Source organism: Panthera leo, chromosome C2, assembly GCF_018350215.1.
Source record: "Panthera leo isolate Ple1 chromosome C2, P.leo_Ple1_pat1.1, whole genome shotgun sequence".
Classification (NCBI taxonomy): Eukaryota; Metazoa; Chordata; class Mammalia; order Carnivora; family Felidae; genus Panthera; species Panthera leo.
In genome coordinates, this window is record NC_056687.1 from 3,376,800 (window position 1) to 3,390,718 (window position 13,919).

The following is a 13,919-nucleotide window of genomic DNA, read 5'->3' on the forward strand; positions in this document are numbered from 1 at the left end:
AATAAAACTGAACATTTCACAAATCTGGAGAAAACCCGAGTTTACAGACCATGGATACTCAATAAATACCAGGTAGGACAAACAAACAAACAAAAATACCAGGGCCGGGTGCATCATAATCAAACTGCCGCAATCCAAAGATGAAGGAAAAACATCTTGAAAGTAGCCAAAAAAAAAGGACACATTCTTTGCAGGGGAATAACGATAAAGGAAAAGCTGATTTCTCGTCAGAAACGACGAAGGCAGAAAAAAAGGATCCAACATCTTTAAACTTCCCTCAAAATACAAGACCAAAACCAAACCACGCATGCAGAATTTATACCCTGAGAAACCATCTTTCAACAGGAAGGCAAAACAGAAATATGTTTGGATAAGTAAAAGCTGACAGAGTCAGTCACTAGCAGTTCTGCACTGCAAGAAATGTTAAAAGAAAAAAGAAATTCTTCAGGCTGAAGGCCTAAAACACCAGTCAGAAGTTGGAATCTACAGGGGTAAATGCAAGCACCCGAAATGACATACATGTAGGTAACCATAAAAAATTATTTTTAGGGGCGACTGGCTGGCTCAGTTAGAAGAGCGTGCAATTCTTTACGTTATTTTATTTTTGAAAGAGAGACAGAGTGTGAGTGGGGGAGGGGCAGAAAGAGAGGGAGACCTAGAATCCGAAACAGGCTCCAGGCTCTGAGCTGTCAGCACAGAGCCCGACGCGGGGCTCAAACTCACAAACCACGAGATCGTGACCTGAGATGAAGTCGGACGCTTAACCGATTGAGCCACATGGTGTCCCCACCCCAATTTTTTTTTAATGTTTACTTATTTTTGAGAGACAGAGAGAAAGAGAGAGACAGAGTGTAAGCGGGGCAGGGGCAGAGAGAGAGGGAGACACAGAATCTGAAGCAGGCTCCAGGCTCTGAGCTGTCAGCACAGAGCCTGACATGGGACTTGAACTCATGAGCTGTGAGATCATGACCTGAGCTCAAGTCAGACGCTTAACTGACTGAGCCACCCAGGTGTCCTTCTCAACATGTTTTATAAGGCCATTATAACCATATATAAACATAACAAAGGCATTACAAGAAAAAAGTTACAAACCTATATCCCATTTGAATGTTAACACAAAAATCCTTAACAATTATTAATATTATTAGGAAATCAAATTTAGCAATATGTAAAAGAGAATACATGTTACATCAGGGTAGAGATCCTGTATACCTTTTAAAAAACTCATTCCTAAGTATTTTTCAAGGAATACAAGTGCAGCAATCATGGAAAAACAAAGTTGTTTTAACGTTTAAAAATCAGTCAACATAATTCACTATCTGAACAGAATAAAGGAGAAAAATCATATGATCATCCACTAGATGAAGAAAGAGTATGTGACAAAATCTAATACCTGTTTATGATAAAAAAAAAAACATTAGAAACCCAGGAATAAAAAGATTGCCGCAACCCATCTCAACAGATGCAAATATAACACCTGATGCAGTTTACCAAGAATTTTGTCAAAGAATATTTGATGGAAAATGTTTATTAGCACCTAGGGGAAGAAGACATGTTCAACCCCATAAGAGGCATTTACAACACACCTGTGGCTCATGTCACACTTGGTGGAGAGAGTGAAGACATTTCTCCTAAGGCTGGGATAAAGGAAGGGTGCCTGCCCTCATTTTTACTTAATTGTATCGGAGTTTCAACCAGGGCCACAAGACAAGTGAAAGAGATAGAAAACAAACAGAGGTCAAAGTGTTTTTATTATCAGAAGATATGATTGTTTTTATGGAAAATCCTAGGAATCTAGAAAATAACTACCCGAGCTAAGAAATGAATTAAGCAACGTCAGAAGATGCTAGGTCAATATATGAAAATCTGCTCTATTTTTAGAATAATGAGCAGAAAACAAATGGAAAATTAAATTCAGGTCCCCTTGGCAATTACACTGGAAAACAGAAAATGCCATGGAATAGGTTTAACAAAAGATATGTAGGACTTTCATCTTGAAAGCTAAAAATCTTTGCTGAGGCAAGTTAAGGAAAACCTGAGTAAGTGGAGGGTGTACCATGTTCATGGGTTAGAAGACTCAGTATTGGTAAGATGTTAGCTTTCCCAAACTAACCTCTGTATTGAAAGCAATCCCAATCAAAGTCATAGATTGCTTTTTAAAAAAGAAACTGACATGTTGATTCTTAATTCTGAAATTTGTAGGGAAAAGAAAAAGGCCCATATAACCAAAATAACTGTAAAAGAAACACAAATGTGGAAGGCTCCCTGGTTTCAAGCCCTAGCAGTTAAGCCAGTGTGTTATTGGTGTCTAGATAGACACACAGGTGGATGAAACAGAGCAGAAAGACTACAAAGAGGCCCATGCATGGAGACAAATAATTTTCTAGAAAAGTGTCTAAGTGATTCAATGGAAAAAGGGAAGTCTTTTTAACAAGTGGTGCTATGATGACTGAATATACATACAGGGAAAAAAAAAAAAGGTCGATCCCTACCTCACACCACACACAAAATTAATTTAAATTGGATCATAGATTGGGGCTCCTGAGTGGCTCAGTCGGTTAAGTGTCTGACCTTGGCTCAGGTCATGATCTCACGGTTCGTGGGTTCGAGCCCCGCGTCGGGCTCTGTGCTGACAGCTCAGAGCCTGCAACTGGCTTCAGATTCTGTCTCCAGCTCTCTCTGCCCCTCCCCTGCTTGTGCTCTGTCTCTCTGTCTCTAAAATAAATAAACATTAAAAAAAATTTTAATGGATCATAGACCAAAATATAATAGCTATCACTCTCAAATCTCCTAAAAATTAATCTTATCTCTTCTACCTGGGGGTAGGAGAAAGTTTCGTAGGGAAGACACAAAAAATACAATATATACAAGAAAAACTTGTTAAATTAGACTTTATCAGGTTAAAAATTTCTGCTCATCAAATGCCCTCATTAAGAAAATTAAAAAGGCAAGTCATGAAGTGGGAAAAAATATTTGCCATACATATATCTGACAGATGAATTATATCCAGAATATAGAGAGTTTCCTACAAACCAGTGATAAAAAAAAACAAAAACAAAAAGACACACACTTGTTTACAAAATGAGCAAACACATAGAACAGACACTTCACAAAGTAAGATGTTCAAACAGCCAATAAGCATGAAAAAACATGCTCAACAATCATTAAGTCATCTGAGAAATGTGAATTAAGACCATGATGAAAGGCGCCTGGGTGGCTCAGTCAAATGTCCGACTTTGGCTCAGATCTAGATCTTGAGGTTCGTGGGTTTGAGCTCCGCGTCGGGCTCTGTGCTGACCGCTCAGAGCCTGGAGCCTGTTTTGGATTCTGTGTCCTCCTCTCTCTCTGCCCCTTCCTGACTCTCTCTCTCAAAAATAAATAAACATTAAAAAAATTAAAACCAAAAAGACCATGATGAAATATGATTTTATACCTACTTGATGTCTAAAAAATTAAAAGCTGAGACGTTGCGTTGGGTCGTACGTGGAGCTCCCAGCTCACCTACACACGGCTGGTGGGATGTAATGCGGCACGACCACTGGGGCAATCAGTTGGCCAGTTTCTTATAAAGCCAAGCATCCATTCACCATATGAACCAGCGACATCGCTCATGGGTTACGGCCCAAGATAACGGACAGAGATGCCCACGGTAAGATCTGTACGATTTTTACAGCGGCGCATGCTGAAATCACCCAGCGTCCCTCAACAGGAGAGCCAGCGGCGGGGAACTCACAGTGGAACACTACTCCGCAACATGGAAGTTAATAAACTACACGCATGCGTCTTACAAACATGACGCCGACAGAGTCCCCCATACGGAACAGCATCTACGGGATGACTGCGCTCCCGCGAAACTCCGGACCAGGACCACGTGGCCTGTGCTGATGGAAGTCTGAACACTGGTCTCCTAAGTGGGCACTGACTTGAAAGCAGGCACGGGGGACTTTTCAGGGTGACACAACTGCTCTTCATCTCGGTGGGATGGGGGTTACACGCGTGGGTGCTGTCATCGAGCTCATCAAACTGTGCGCTTCGGGCGTGCGCATGTTGTCTCAGCCGCACGGGATGCAGGCGTATGTGGCTCTGCCAGGTCCTCACGCATGCCCAGAGGCAGACAGCGCTCGGAGCGGCGGCCTCCCTGGGGTCCGCAAGGTAACGTTCGGACCCCGCCATTTCTGCATCACCAAATTCTGGGGGCAGGACACAGGTCCCCAAGGCCCCGAATGACTGTGTGATGCCCGCGCGTCTGGCAGCGACGTGCTAGGCGCCACTGCCTTTGCTGGTGGGACCGGGTCGTGCGATCCCGTGAGGACCCCGCGGGAGTGGGGTAAGCCCCTTGGAGGCGGCAGGGCAGCAGGGCTGGTTATCTTTTGTGTCTCAGGAGTGGCGCACGTCAGGGTGACCGAGGCCGTGATCGGGAGGCTCTTCAGGCGGAAGCGGAACTAAGGATGGAAAACACTACGAAGAGCGTTATTGTCTCATCAGCAACGCTGTGCTTATCTCCAGGCATGCACCGGACTCGCAAGGGACAGCGGCCAGCGGCACGTGCCGTTTTCGACCCCAGGGCCCTTCCTGTCCTAGGAAACGTCAGCAGTGCCAGAGAGGCGTGACTGCAGCCCCTGGGTCGTTACCGACGACAGCTACCGTTTACTGAGCACCTACCACATGCCAGGCGCCGGGCTAAACACTGTGCATGAATTCTGTCATCTGTCCTCCCAAGAACCCACGGGGTGGGTTCCCTGTTCTGCAGGGAAACTGAGGCGCCGTGTGGTAGGAAACCGTCCTGAGGCCATTTCACCCGACTGACAAGGGACTGGGGACAGCTCTCAGGTTGGCGCCTGGAAGCCGACCCACAGACCGGGAGATGGGTGCAGGAGGGACCCCAGCAAGCCCTGGAGGGCATGTGGGACCGAGGCGAGGGACGGAAGAGAGTGCGTGGAGGGCAAGTCAGCACCGGCCTGTCATGGGGTCCCCTGGGCAACCGTGACGGCCACCTCAGAGGGCCTCCCGGCACCGGCAAGGGCGCCCAGGTGCATTTGTCCCTTGGCCTCCTCTCGAGGCGGCGACTGCTCCCGGGGCGGCAAGCCCTCCCCACTTCTGGTGGGCCCTGCGCACGGGAGGTCCACAGGCAGGCCGGGAGCTCGGGTGGGAGGACGCCGTGGGCGCCCGTGGCACCAGCGGCCTCCGCTCTGCGCTGCTGGGCACCGGCTGGACTTTGAAAAAAATGTTAGTATTTTATTTGACCCAACATATCTCATCTCAACGAGCATCCCACGAAAACGTGCACACCCACGTTCCGGGCAGCATCACTCGCAACAGCCCTAAGTGGAACCCGCCCCGATGCCGTCAGCTGATGAAAAAACGCGGCCCCACGTCTCGCGAGGACGTGGCTCCTCCGGGAACTGGAGCGGAGTATGACACCGAGGAGCCCGACGACGCTGCTCAGGGGAAGACGCCAGACGCACAAGGCCGCGTACTGCATCGCAGGAGGCATCCTGAACAGGCATCTCCATAGCAACGGTGGTTGCCAGGGACCGGGCGGAGGCGGGGGTGGGATGAAGTCAACGGGCGTAACTGCCGATAGGTACGGGAGTTTTTTGCGGGGTGACGGAAATGTTCTGGATCTAGACAGTGGTGGTGGTTGCACAAAACAAAAAAATGAATGTACTAGAAACCATGGACTCTGTCACGTGAAAACGGCGCATTCCACGTCGGTGATTTCTATCTCACAAGGAAAACGTGCAATCAGAGAACGAGTGGCGAGGTGTTGCACGTTCCTTTATCCGTACGGAGTCTTCGGAATCCAGTGTGAGTTCCGCATTTGGACCGCGGTGACCTTGCATACACTCGGTCCCCTCCTGGAAGAACAGCTCCGGGGTCCGTCACCGCAGTGCTCTGCGGTGTTGGGATTTCAGCAAGCCACCACTCAGCCAGGGTGAGTCCCGGGCACTGTGACTCCTGCTTCCTAAGCGGTGGCAAGCAAGTTTGGGGCGCTGGGTTTCTTGGAGAGACCCGAGCAGGCAAGCACACGTGGGGACATCCAGACGGGCCCTTCTGGCAGGGACTCCCTGAATCTCGCACTAAACTGGGGAGGGAAAAGGGCAGGAGAACGCCCCGTGGACAGCGCTGCGTGTGGCCTGCTGGAATTCTGGGCAACGTTCAAGGCACGGCCAGCACCTGTCACTCCCCCCAGCGACCTGTCACCTGTGACTTGCAAAACCACAGGCAGGCTCCGTGGGGGTGCTTCTGATGTGTCTTCACGGCTCACTTTCTCTGTCTGTCCTTGGGAACAAGGACAAGGAAGCTCTTGGAAGCCAGGCCTGGAGTCACCCCTGATCTCTGCCCAGGAGGACAGAAATGAAAGCCAGCCTCAGGGGCAGCCCCCACGGGCCCTCCCCCCCCACCAGCCCCCCAGATGAGGGGCCAGCAGAGGTGCAGCCGGGCGGTGCGATGTGTCCTGGTCCTAGGGATGGGCAGGGAACGAGGGACCAGCTGTCAGTCCTAAAGTTGAAGACGCTCCCCTGGAGAAGCGTGGCTCTCAACACGTAGCTGCCGCCGCCCTGAGAGACCAGGGCTCCCCCAGGACCAGGTAGGAGCGTTGACCGAAATGTGGGGCCAGCGGGAAGGACGGCGACCCCCAGGAAAGGCCAGGCCAGGGGCCTCAGCAGCTGCATGGAAGTCTGGACCCCAGGCTCCTACTTCCTTTCCTGACCTTTTTCCTGCCATTGTGACTGTGGCCTGTTGATTCACGGGCAGCTGGGGCTCCTTCCCGCCACACTCAGGGCGGGAAGGCCGGGGCTGACGACTGACCCTGGGAGAGGCTGAGAGGCTCTGGAAGCGAGGCCGGGCTGGGCGCCGATGCGTGGGCGAAGGAGGGGCATTTCCTGCCGAGAGCCGAGAGTTCCCATTTGCAGAAAAAGCTCCAGATGGAAAGACACAGCGCCGTTCCCTGACCTGTCTCAGGAAGGCTCGGACCACGGGGGTCTACCTGATACCAACTCTGTCCCCAGAGGAAAACCCCGGGATACTGTGCATTTGTAGACAAGGGGTCCTCGTGGACCAGGGTGTGAGCCCGCCCATCCGTGTGCAGACGGCGAGCGCGGACCGCCCCGCGCGGGTGTTCACGGTGCTGGGGGATGCGCACGTTTGGAGGACACCCGCTCGCCGTCACTGCAGAGAACACATGCCTTTGTGCCAGCTCCCGCGGGAGGCTGAGTGAGTCCCCACACGGTCAGGTGCGCTCCAGCTTTTGCCAAGTGCTTTCCCTTAAGGAGCACAGACCCACCTCCACGGGTCCAAGTTGGGCCCCGAAGTTACACAAAAATCCCTCCTTATTCTTCCTCCAGCGACAATCTTGTAAACACCTGGGCACGCCTGCCACGCCCCCCAGGCTTCCTTCCCGAAGCTCATTCCTGTCCGGGCGGCCGCGCGCTCGGCCTGTTTTTTGCTTCGTTATTCCTCAAAGGCTTCATTATTCTGGCCCCTCCACTCTGGATGGTGACAAGGCCAGCGTCCTTCTTCCGATGGAATCCTGTGCCCGAGTGTGGCATCCCGGGGCCCCATCCTGGGTCCCTCCTGCTAGCTCCCTGCCTCCCTGGTGAGCTCAGGGAGCCCGGGCTGCAAACACTGCCAGCACCATCACTGGCAGGGCCACGGCACATCCCCAGTGAGGGCTGGGGGACGGGGGAGCCACAGGCTCTAGTCACATCTACTCAACACCGGTGCCCACAGCCACACCGCGCGGAGATGTCCCAACGTGAGCCGCCTTCTCCTCCCGTGTGCCAGACGCCCTCAGCCTGTTCCCACGTGGGGGCTGCCGTTCCGTCCCCTCAGCGACTCTGTGGGCTCCTCTGACTCCTCTTTGATGTCCCATGTCCACTCAGGAAATAAGCAGGGCTCTTCCCTCAGAACACACCAGAATCTGGGGGCGCCTGGGGGGCTCAGTCGGTTAAGCGTCTGACGTCGGTTCAGTTCACGATCTCGCGGTCCGTGACTTCAAGCCCCCCGTCGGGCTCTGTGCTGACGGCTCGCAGCCGGGAGCCTGCTTCGGATTCTGTGTCTCCCTCTCTCTCTGCCCCTCCCTTGCTCACAACTCTCTTTCTCTCTCTCAAAAATAAACACTAATAGTAAAAAAAGGAGAACATACCGGAATCTGGCCACTCCTCACCACCCCCGCTGCTTCCATGCTCCTCTCTGCCTATGGGAATTACAGCTTCCTGATGGGCCTTCAAAGTCACACATGATGAGCCCCTGACACCCCCAACCTTATCTCCAGGAGTTCAAGGGACACCCTGGAGGCCTCATGCCTTAGCAGTACGACTAAACTATCCCTGGATCCTGGTCCACTACAACCATCCTGGCAAAGCCTAAAGGCAGGTCTCAAAGGCATCAAACTGAATTGTAAGTAACTGAACTGCCTGCCAGGACAGAACCCACACTCTTTAATGGGAGAAAACAAAATGCAGATGATCAACAATATAGCAAAAAAAAAAAAAAAAAAAAAGCGAATGTGGATTTATACAAAGAAATATAATTGACTGTTGAAAGCAAAAAATGAGTAACAGTGGATTATGGGCCTAAAAACATATGTACCACACAAGTAAAATGTATGACATAGAGCACAGGGTGGGGGCACACACAAGCACACGGCTCTGAGACCCCACTCCTTCAAGAAGTGGCAGGACACAATTTAAAGGAAGACTGTGATACGTCGGTGATACCGATTGTGAAACCAAGGGCAGCCAAGAAGAAACAAAGAAGAAGTACAGTTTAGAGACCAAGAGTGGAGAAAAGATGGTCAGTATCCAGAAGACAGGAAAAGAGAGAAAAAATTAAAAAAATAATGAACGAGACAAGCCAAAATGAGTGGCAAGGTAGCAGCAAGATAACTCTGCTGTATCTATGACTACTTTTAATGTAAATGGTTTCATGGCTCCAGTTGAAAGGCGGAAATTGCCAAGATTGATAAATGTTGCCAATAAGAAACCTGCTTCAAATACAGAGGCAGAGACACAGTAAAATAAAAAGATGGAAAGGGTATAATATGTGAGCACTAAAGCTTAAGGAAGCTGGGGTGGCTGCATTAATATGAGACAAGGAAGACATTCAAAGAATAGTACCAAGGACAAAGGCCACATTTTTGGAAGGATAAAGGGATCGATCCATCAAGAGTATAGAATAATCCTAAACAAGTATGCACCCAATAACAGGAGGGGAAATGCATGAAGCAAACCTGACAGACGGAGAAAAGCAATGGATACATCTACAAGGCATTTGTATATTTCAACGCCCTTCTTTCAGCAATTGATGGAACAAGCAGACAGAAAATGAAGGCGGAGGAAACTTGAACTACCCTATCAACTCACTCGACCTAACTGATACTGGTGGCATATTCTGCTCAGCAACAGCAGGGTTCACATGCTCCTCAGGTGTATACGGAACAATCCCCAAGCCACACCATGCATTCCAATACATTAGAAAAGACAGAAGCCATCTAGGGTCCACTTGAAAAAATTTTTTTTTAATGTTTATTTATTTTTGAGAGACAGAGTGTGAGTGGGGCAGGGGCAGAGAGAGAGAGAAAGACACAGAATCTGAAGAGGCTCCAGGCTCTGAGCTGTCAGCACAGAGCCCAACGCGGGACTCGAACTCACAAGCTGTGAGATCATGACCTGAGCCGAGGTCGGACACTTAACTGACTGAGCCACCCAGGCGCCCCAAGGGTCCACTTTTAACCGCAGTGGAATGAACTGAGACATCAATAACAGAAAGGTAACTGGAAAATACACAACCATCTGCAAATTAAACAATACGCTTCTAAATAACAAATAGATCCAAGCAGGAACCACAAGGTAAATTAGAAAATATTGTGAGCTGAATAAAAATGAAAACACAACGCATCGACATCTATGAGATACCACTAAATTATATTTAGAGGGCTATCGTTAGCTTCGAATTATTATAGAAAAAAGAGAAAGATCTAAAATTAATGATCTAAGCTTCCGCCTTCAGAAGCTGGAAAAAGAGGAGGAAACTAGATGTGGAGCGGGTAGGAAGGAAAGGAAGGAAATCAAAAGGATGAGAGGAGAAATCAATGAAAGAGGAACCAAATAATGGAGAAAACCAATGAAGCTCAAAGCTGGCTCTTAGAAAAAAGAAATCAAGAAAATGTATAAATCAGACTGACTCGAGAACAGAGAAGGTCTACCTTCCAGGTATCTCGGATGGAAAAGCAGAGTTCACGCCAACGCCATGGACATAAAGGGGATGACCAGCACTTCCCAGACTCCATCCTGCCAACAAATTCTTAGATGAAATCTTTGCTCGAATGGGTACCACTTCCTGAAGTTCATTCCAAGTACACAGAAAACCTGGACATACTTGTCTCTTAAAGACACCGGATTCATAATTTAAAACCTTCCAACAAAGAAACTCGAAGCACAGAGGATTCCCTGGTGAATTCTAGGACACATTTAAGGCAGAAATAGTGCCATCCCTGTACAAACTTCCAGAAAGCAGGAGGGCGGAGCACCTCCCCACTTCCCACGAGGCCGGCATCACCCTAATGCGAAAACCAGATGAACATACTGTACGAAAGTAAAACTATGGAATCCTTGCTGATACAGATAACAAAAACCTTTCACAAAACGTATTTAAATTGAATCCAAAGCAAAAAGATAGTAGACCGTGGCCAAATGGAGTTTACACTAGGAATTCAAGGTTAAAGTTTTACAATCAATCAGTACGTCCACCAGTAACAGAACAGAGGAGTAAAAAACACGATCATCTCAATAGAGGCAGAAAAAGTATTTGACAAAATCCAACACTAATTTATGATCAAAACTCTCAACCAATTAGGAATTAAAGGGGGGAAAAAAACCTCAACCCGAGAAAGGGCGTCTACAGAAAAACCCTACAGCTGACATCATAACCGATGGTGAAAAGCTTCACTTTGTCTCCAAGATGAGAACAGAGCAAGAATATGCATTCTCACACCATGTGCTTCTCTCATATTAGATATCCCAGCAGGAGCAGCAAGGCAAGAAAGAGAAGTAAGAGAGACAAAAGACATCCAGGTCTGAAAGGAAGAAGCAATTCTCTATCTGCAGATGTAGACAATCATAGGAAATCGACAAGAAGGTACTAGATCTACTGAATGAGCTTACCTAAATCAATACACAAAACTAATTATATATATTTTTTTAATTGTTTTTTTTTAATCTTTATATATTTTTGAGAGGGAGACAGCATGTGAGCAGGGGAGGAGCAGAGAGAAGGAGACACAGAATCCAAAGCAGGCTCCAGGCTCTGAGCTGTCAGCGCGGAGCCCGACGCGGGGCTCGAACTCACGAACCGCGAGATCACGAACCGCTCAACCGACTGAGCCACCCAGGCGCTCCCAATTATATTTTTTGTAAACAAAAAACTGCTGGGAATTGAAATAAAAACCCATTGACAGTAACATTAAAATATTAAATACTTAGTGATAAATTTATTAACACAGATTCAAGAACTTTACATTGACAACTATGTTATTGTGAAACATTAAAAGAAACCCAAATAAATCGAGAGATACCACATTCATGAATCAGAAGACTCAGCAATATAGACAGTAATTCTTTTCAAATTGTTCTGTGTATTTAGTACAATTTCAAAGTCCCACTGAAAAAAATTTTTTTTTCGTAGCAACTGACAGACTGATACTAAAATTTATTTGAAAATACAAGGAACCCGGAACAACAAAAGATGTTGTGATAGCTCGATGGGGGGAAAGGACTGTCTTTTCCTCAAACATTCTGGAACAAATGGATATCCATGCAGAGAGAATGAATCTCAGTCCTTTCCCGCCCCGCATGAAGGTGGGCTAGACTGAGCAACATTCTTCCAAAGAGCAGAGTAAGGAAGGGGAAAACAGCAACTCGGCAGTGGGGAAGCCAGGGATTCAAAGGGATATCGTAGGCCCCTCATTCTTTCCCCAGATCCATACCCTTAGGCTGATCTTGAAGAAAACCTCAGACAAACCCAGCCTGGGGGACATTCTATAGACTCTCCAAAGTGTCTGAGTCAGACGGCCCTCTCAGACGGGGCCAAAGGAGAAGACCCAAGGGCCAGTGTGACACAGACGGGACCGTGGCTTGGATGCTGGACAGAAGACGGACATCCAGAGAAAAACTGGTGAAATCCGAATAAAGTGTGGGGCTTAGTTAATAAAAAAAGTCACGTTCATTATCAAGTCAAGGGCTCGATCGCTTTTTGTTTTAAAAAAGGAATTTTCCTTCTAGAAAAAGTTAGACCTATTTTATTCTAACATCTACTATCAAGAGAATTGAATTAAGAGTTTTCAAAGAGCTACTGAAGCATTAAAAACATTTACTTTATTTTATTTTAAGTTTATTTATTTATTTTGAGAGAAAGAGTGCAAGTGGGGGAGGGGCAGAGAGCGAAGGAGACAGCGAATCCCAAGCAGGCTCGGCATTATCAGCACAGAGCCCAGAGTGGGGCTTGAACTCATGAACTGAGAGATCATGACCTGAGCCGAAACCAAGAGTCAGACGCTTAACGGACTGAACCACCCAGATGCCCCAAGCATTAAACAAATTTAAAGCAATCAGTGCCCACATGTAAACGCTGTCACTTAAAAATTTTTTTTGAACATTTTTTATTTTTGAGAGACAGAGCATGACCCGGGGAGGGGCAGAGAGAAAGAGAGGGAGACACAGAATCCGAAGCAGGCTCCAGGCTCCGAGCTGTCAGCACAGAGCCCGACGCGGGGCTCGAACCCACAAACTGTGAAATCCTGACCTGAGCTGAAGCCGGATGCTTAACCAACTGAGCTGCCCAGCACCCAGGTGCCCTGACAACTGTCACCTTAAAGATGAGACAAGGTGCAGACCCATAAGTGCCTCATCCCGGCCTGCATGGGATGGGTGGCTTCAAAATTCTATTCTGTGGCCATCAAGCTTATAAAAATCAAAATTAAATTAACTTTACACTTTAAAAAGGAAAATAAACCTCGACTTCTGTCTCAGGCCATACACAAAAGTCACCTTGCAAGGGATCACAGCTCTAAAGGGACAAACTAAAAATACAAAACCTTCGGAAGAGAGAACGGCAGAAAACCTCACAGGTAGGGGACGAACTAGGACTTCTCGGGTAGGGTACCGAAAAGCACAAACCATAAAAAGATCAAAATTGATAATCCGGGCCGAATCAGGATGGAACACTTCTCCTCATTGAAAGATACGGCTAAGAAAACGAAGGAGCGAGTTCCAGGCTGGGAGAAAATATTTATGATACGGGTCTGCCTAAGGGTGTGTGCCTCCAATAAATCAGGGACACTCACTGTTCAATAATAAGGAAAAGCAGTCACCTACCACGACGGATCATGAGAGAAGATTTATGACCGGTTAGTAAATACATTCGCCATCATTAGTCACTGGGGAAGCATAAAGTCCAACCACACGCAATATCACACCACACCCATTAGAATGATTAACTGACAACTCCGAGCGCAGCCGGGGACTGCTCACCCCCGGTGGGTGGGAGGGTCAGGCGGTGCCGCCACTTTGGAAACACCGATGGGCAGGCTCTTCGGCGAATTACTTAACGCTACGACCTAGCGGTCCCGTTCGATCCGAGAGAAATGAAAACGTCCGTCCCCACGAAGGCATCCACCTGAATGCTCATGGCGGCCTTACCCTAAAAGCCCCCAGACTGGGAGTAACCCGCTGTCCTTCAACAGATGGATGGGGAACCACACTGGGGTCCAGCCACACCAGGGAACACTACCCAGCGATACAAAGGAATGAACCACTGGGGCAGCTGACACACACACACGTCCCAAAGCCGTTAGGCCGAGTCAAAAAGCAGGAGGCATCCTATGTAATCTCTTTTATACAAAGCTCTCGAAAAGCTAAATT

General features: G+C 48.1%; 1 protein-coding gene across 2 annotated transcripts in view; it reads right to left on the reverse strand.

The window, feature by feature from the left end:
• PDE9A (phosphodiesterase 9A) overlaps positions 1 to 13,919 on the reverse strand; it is an 88,447-nt gene that overhangs the window by 40,170 nt on the left and 34,358 nt on the right. The gene's annotated exons all lie outside the window — the stretch shown is intronic.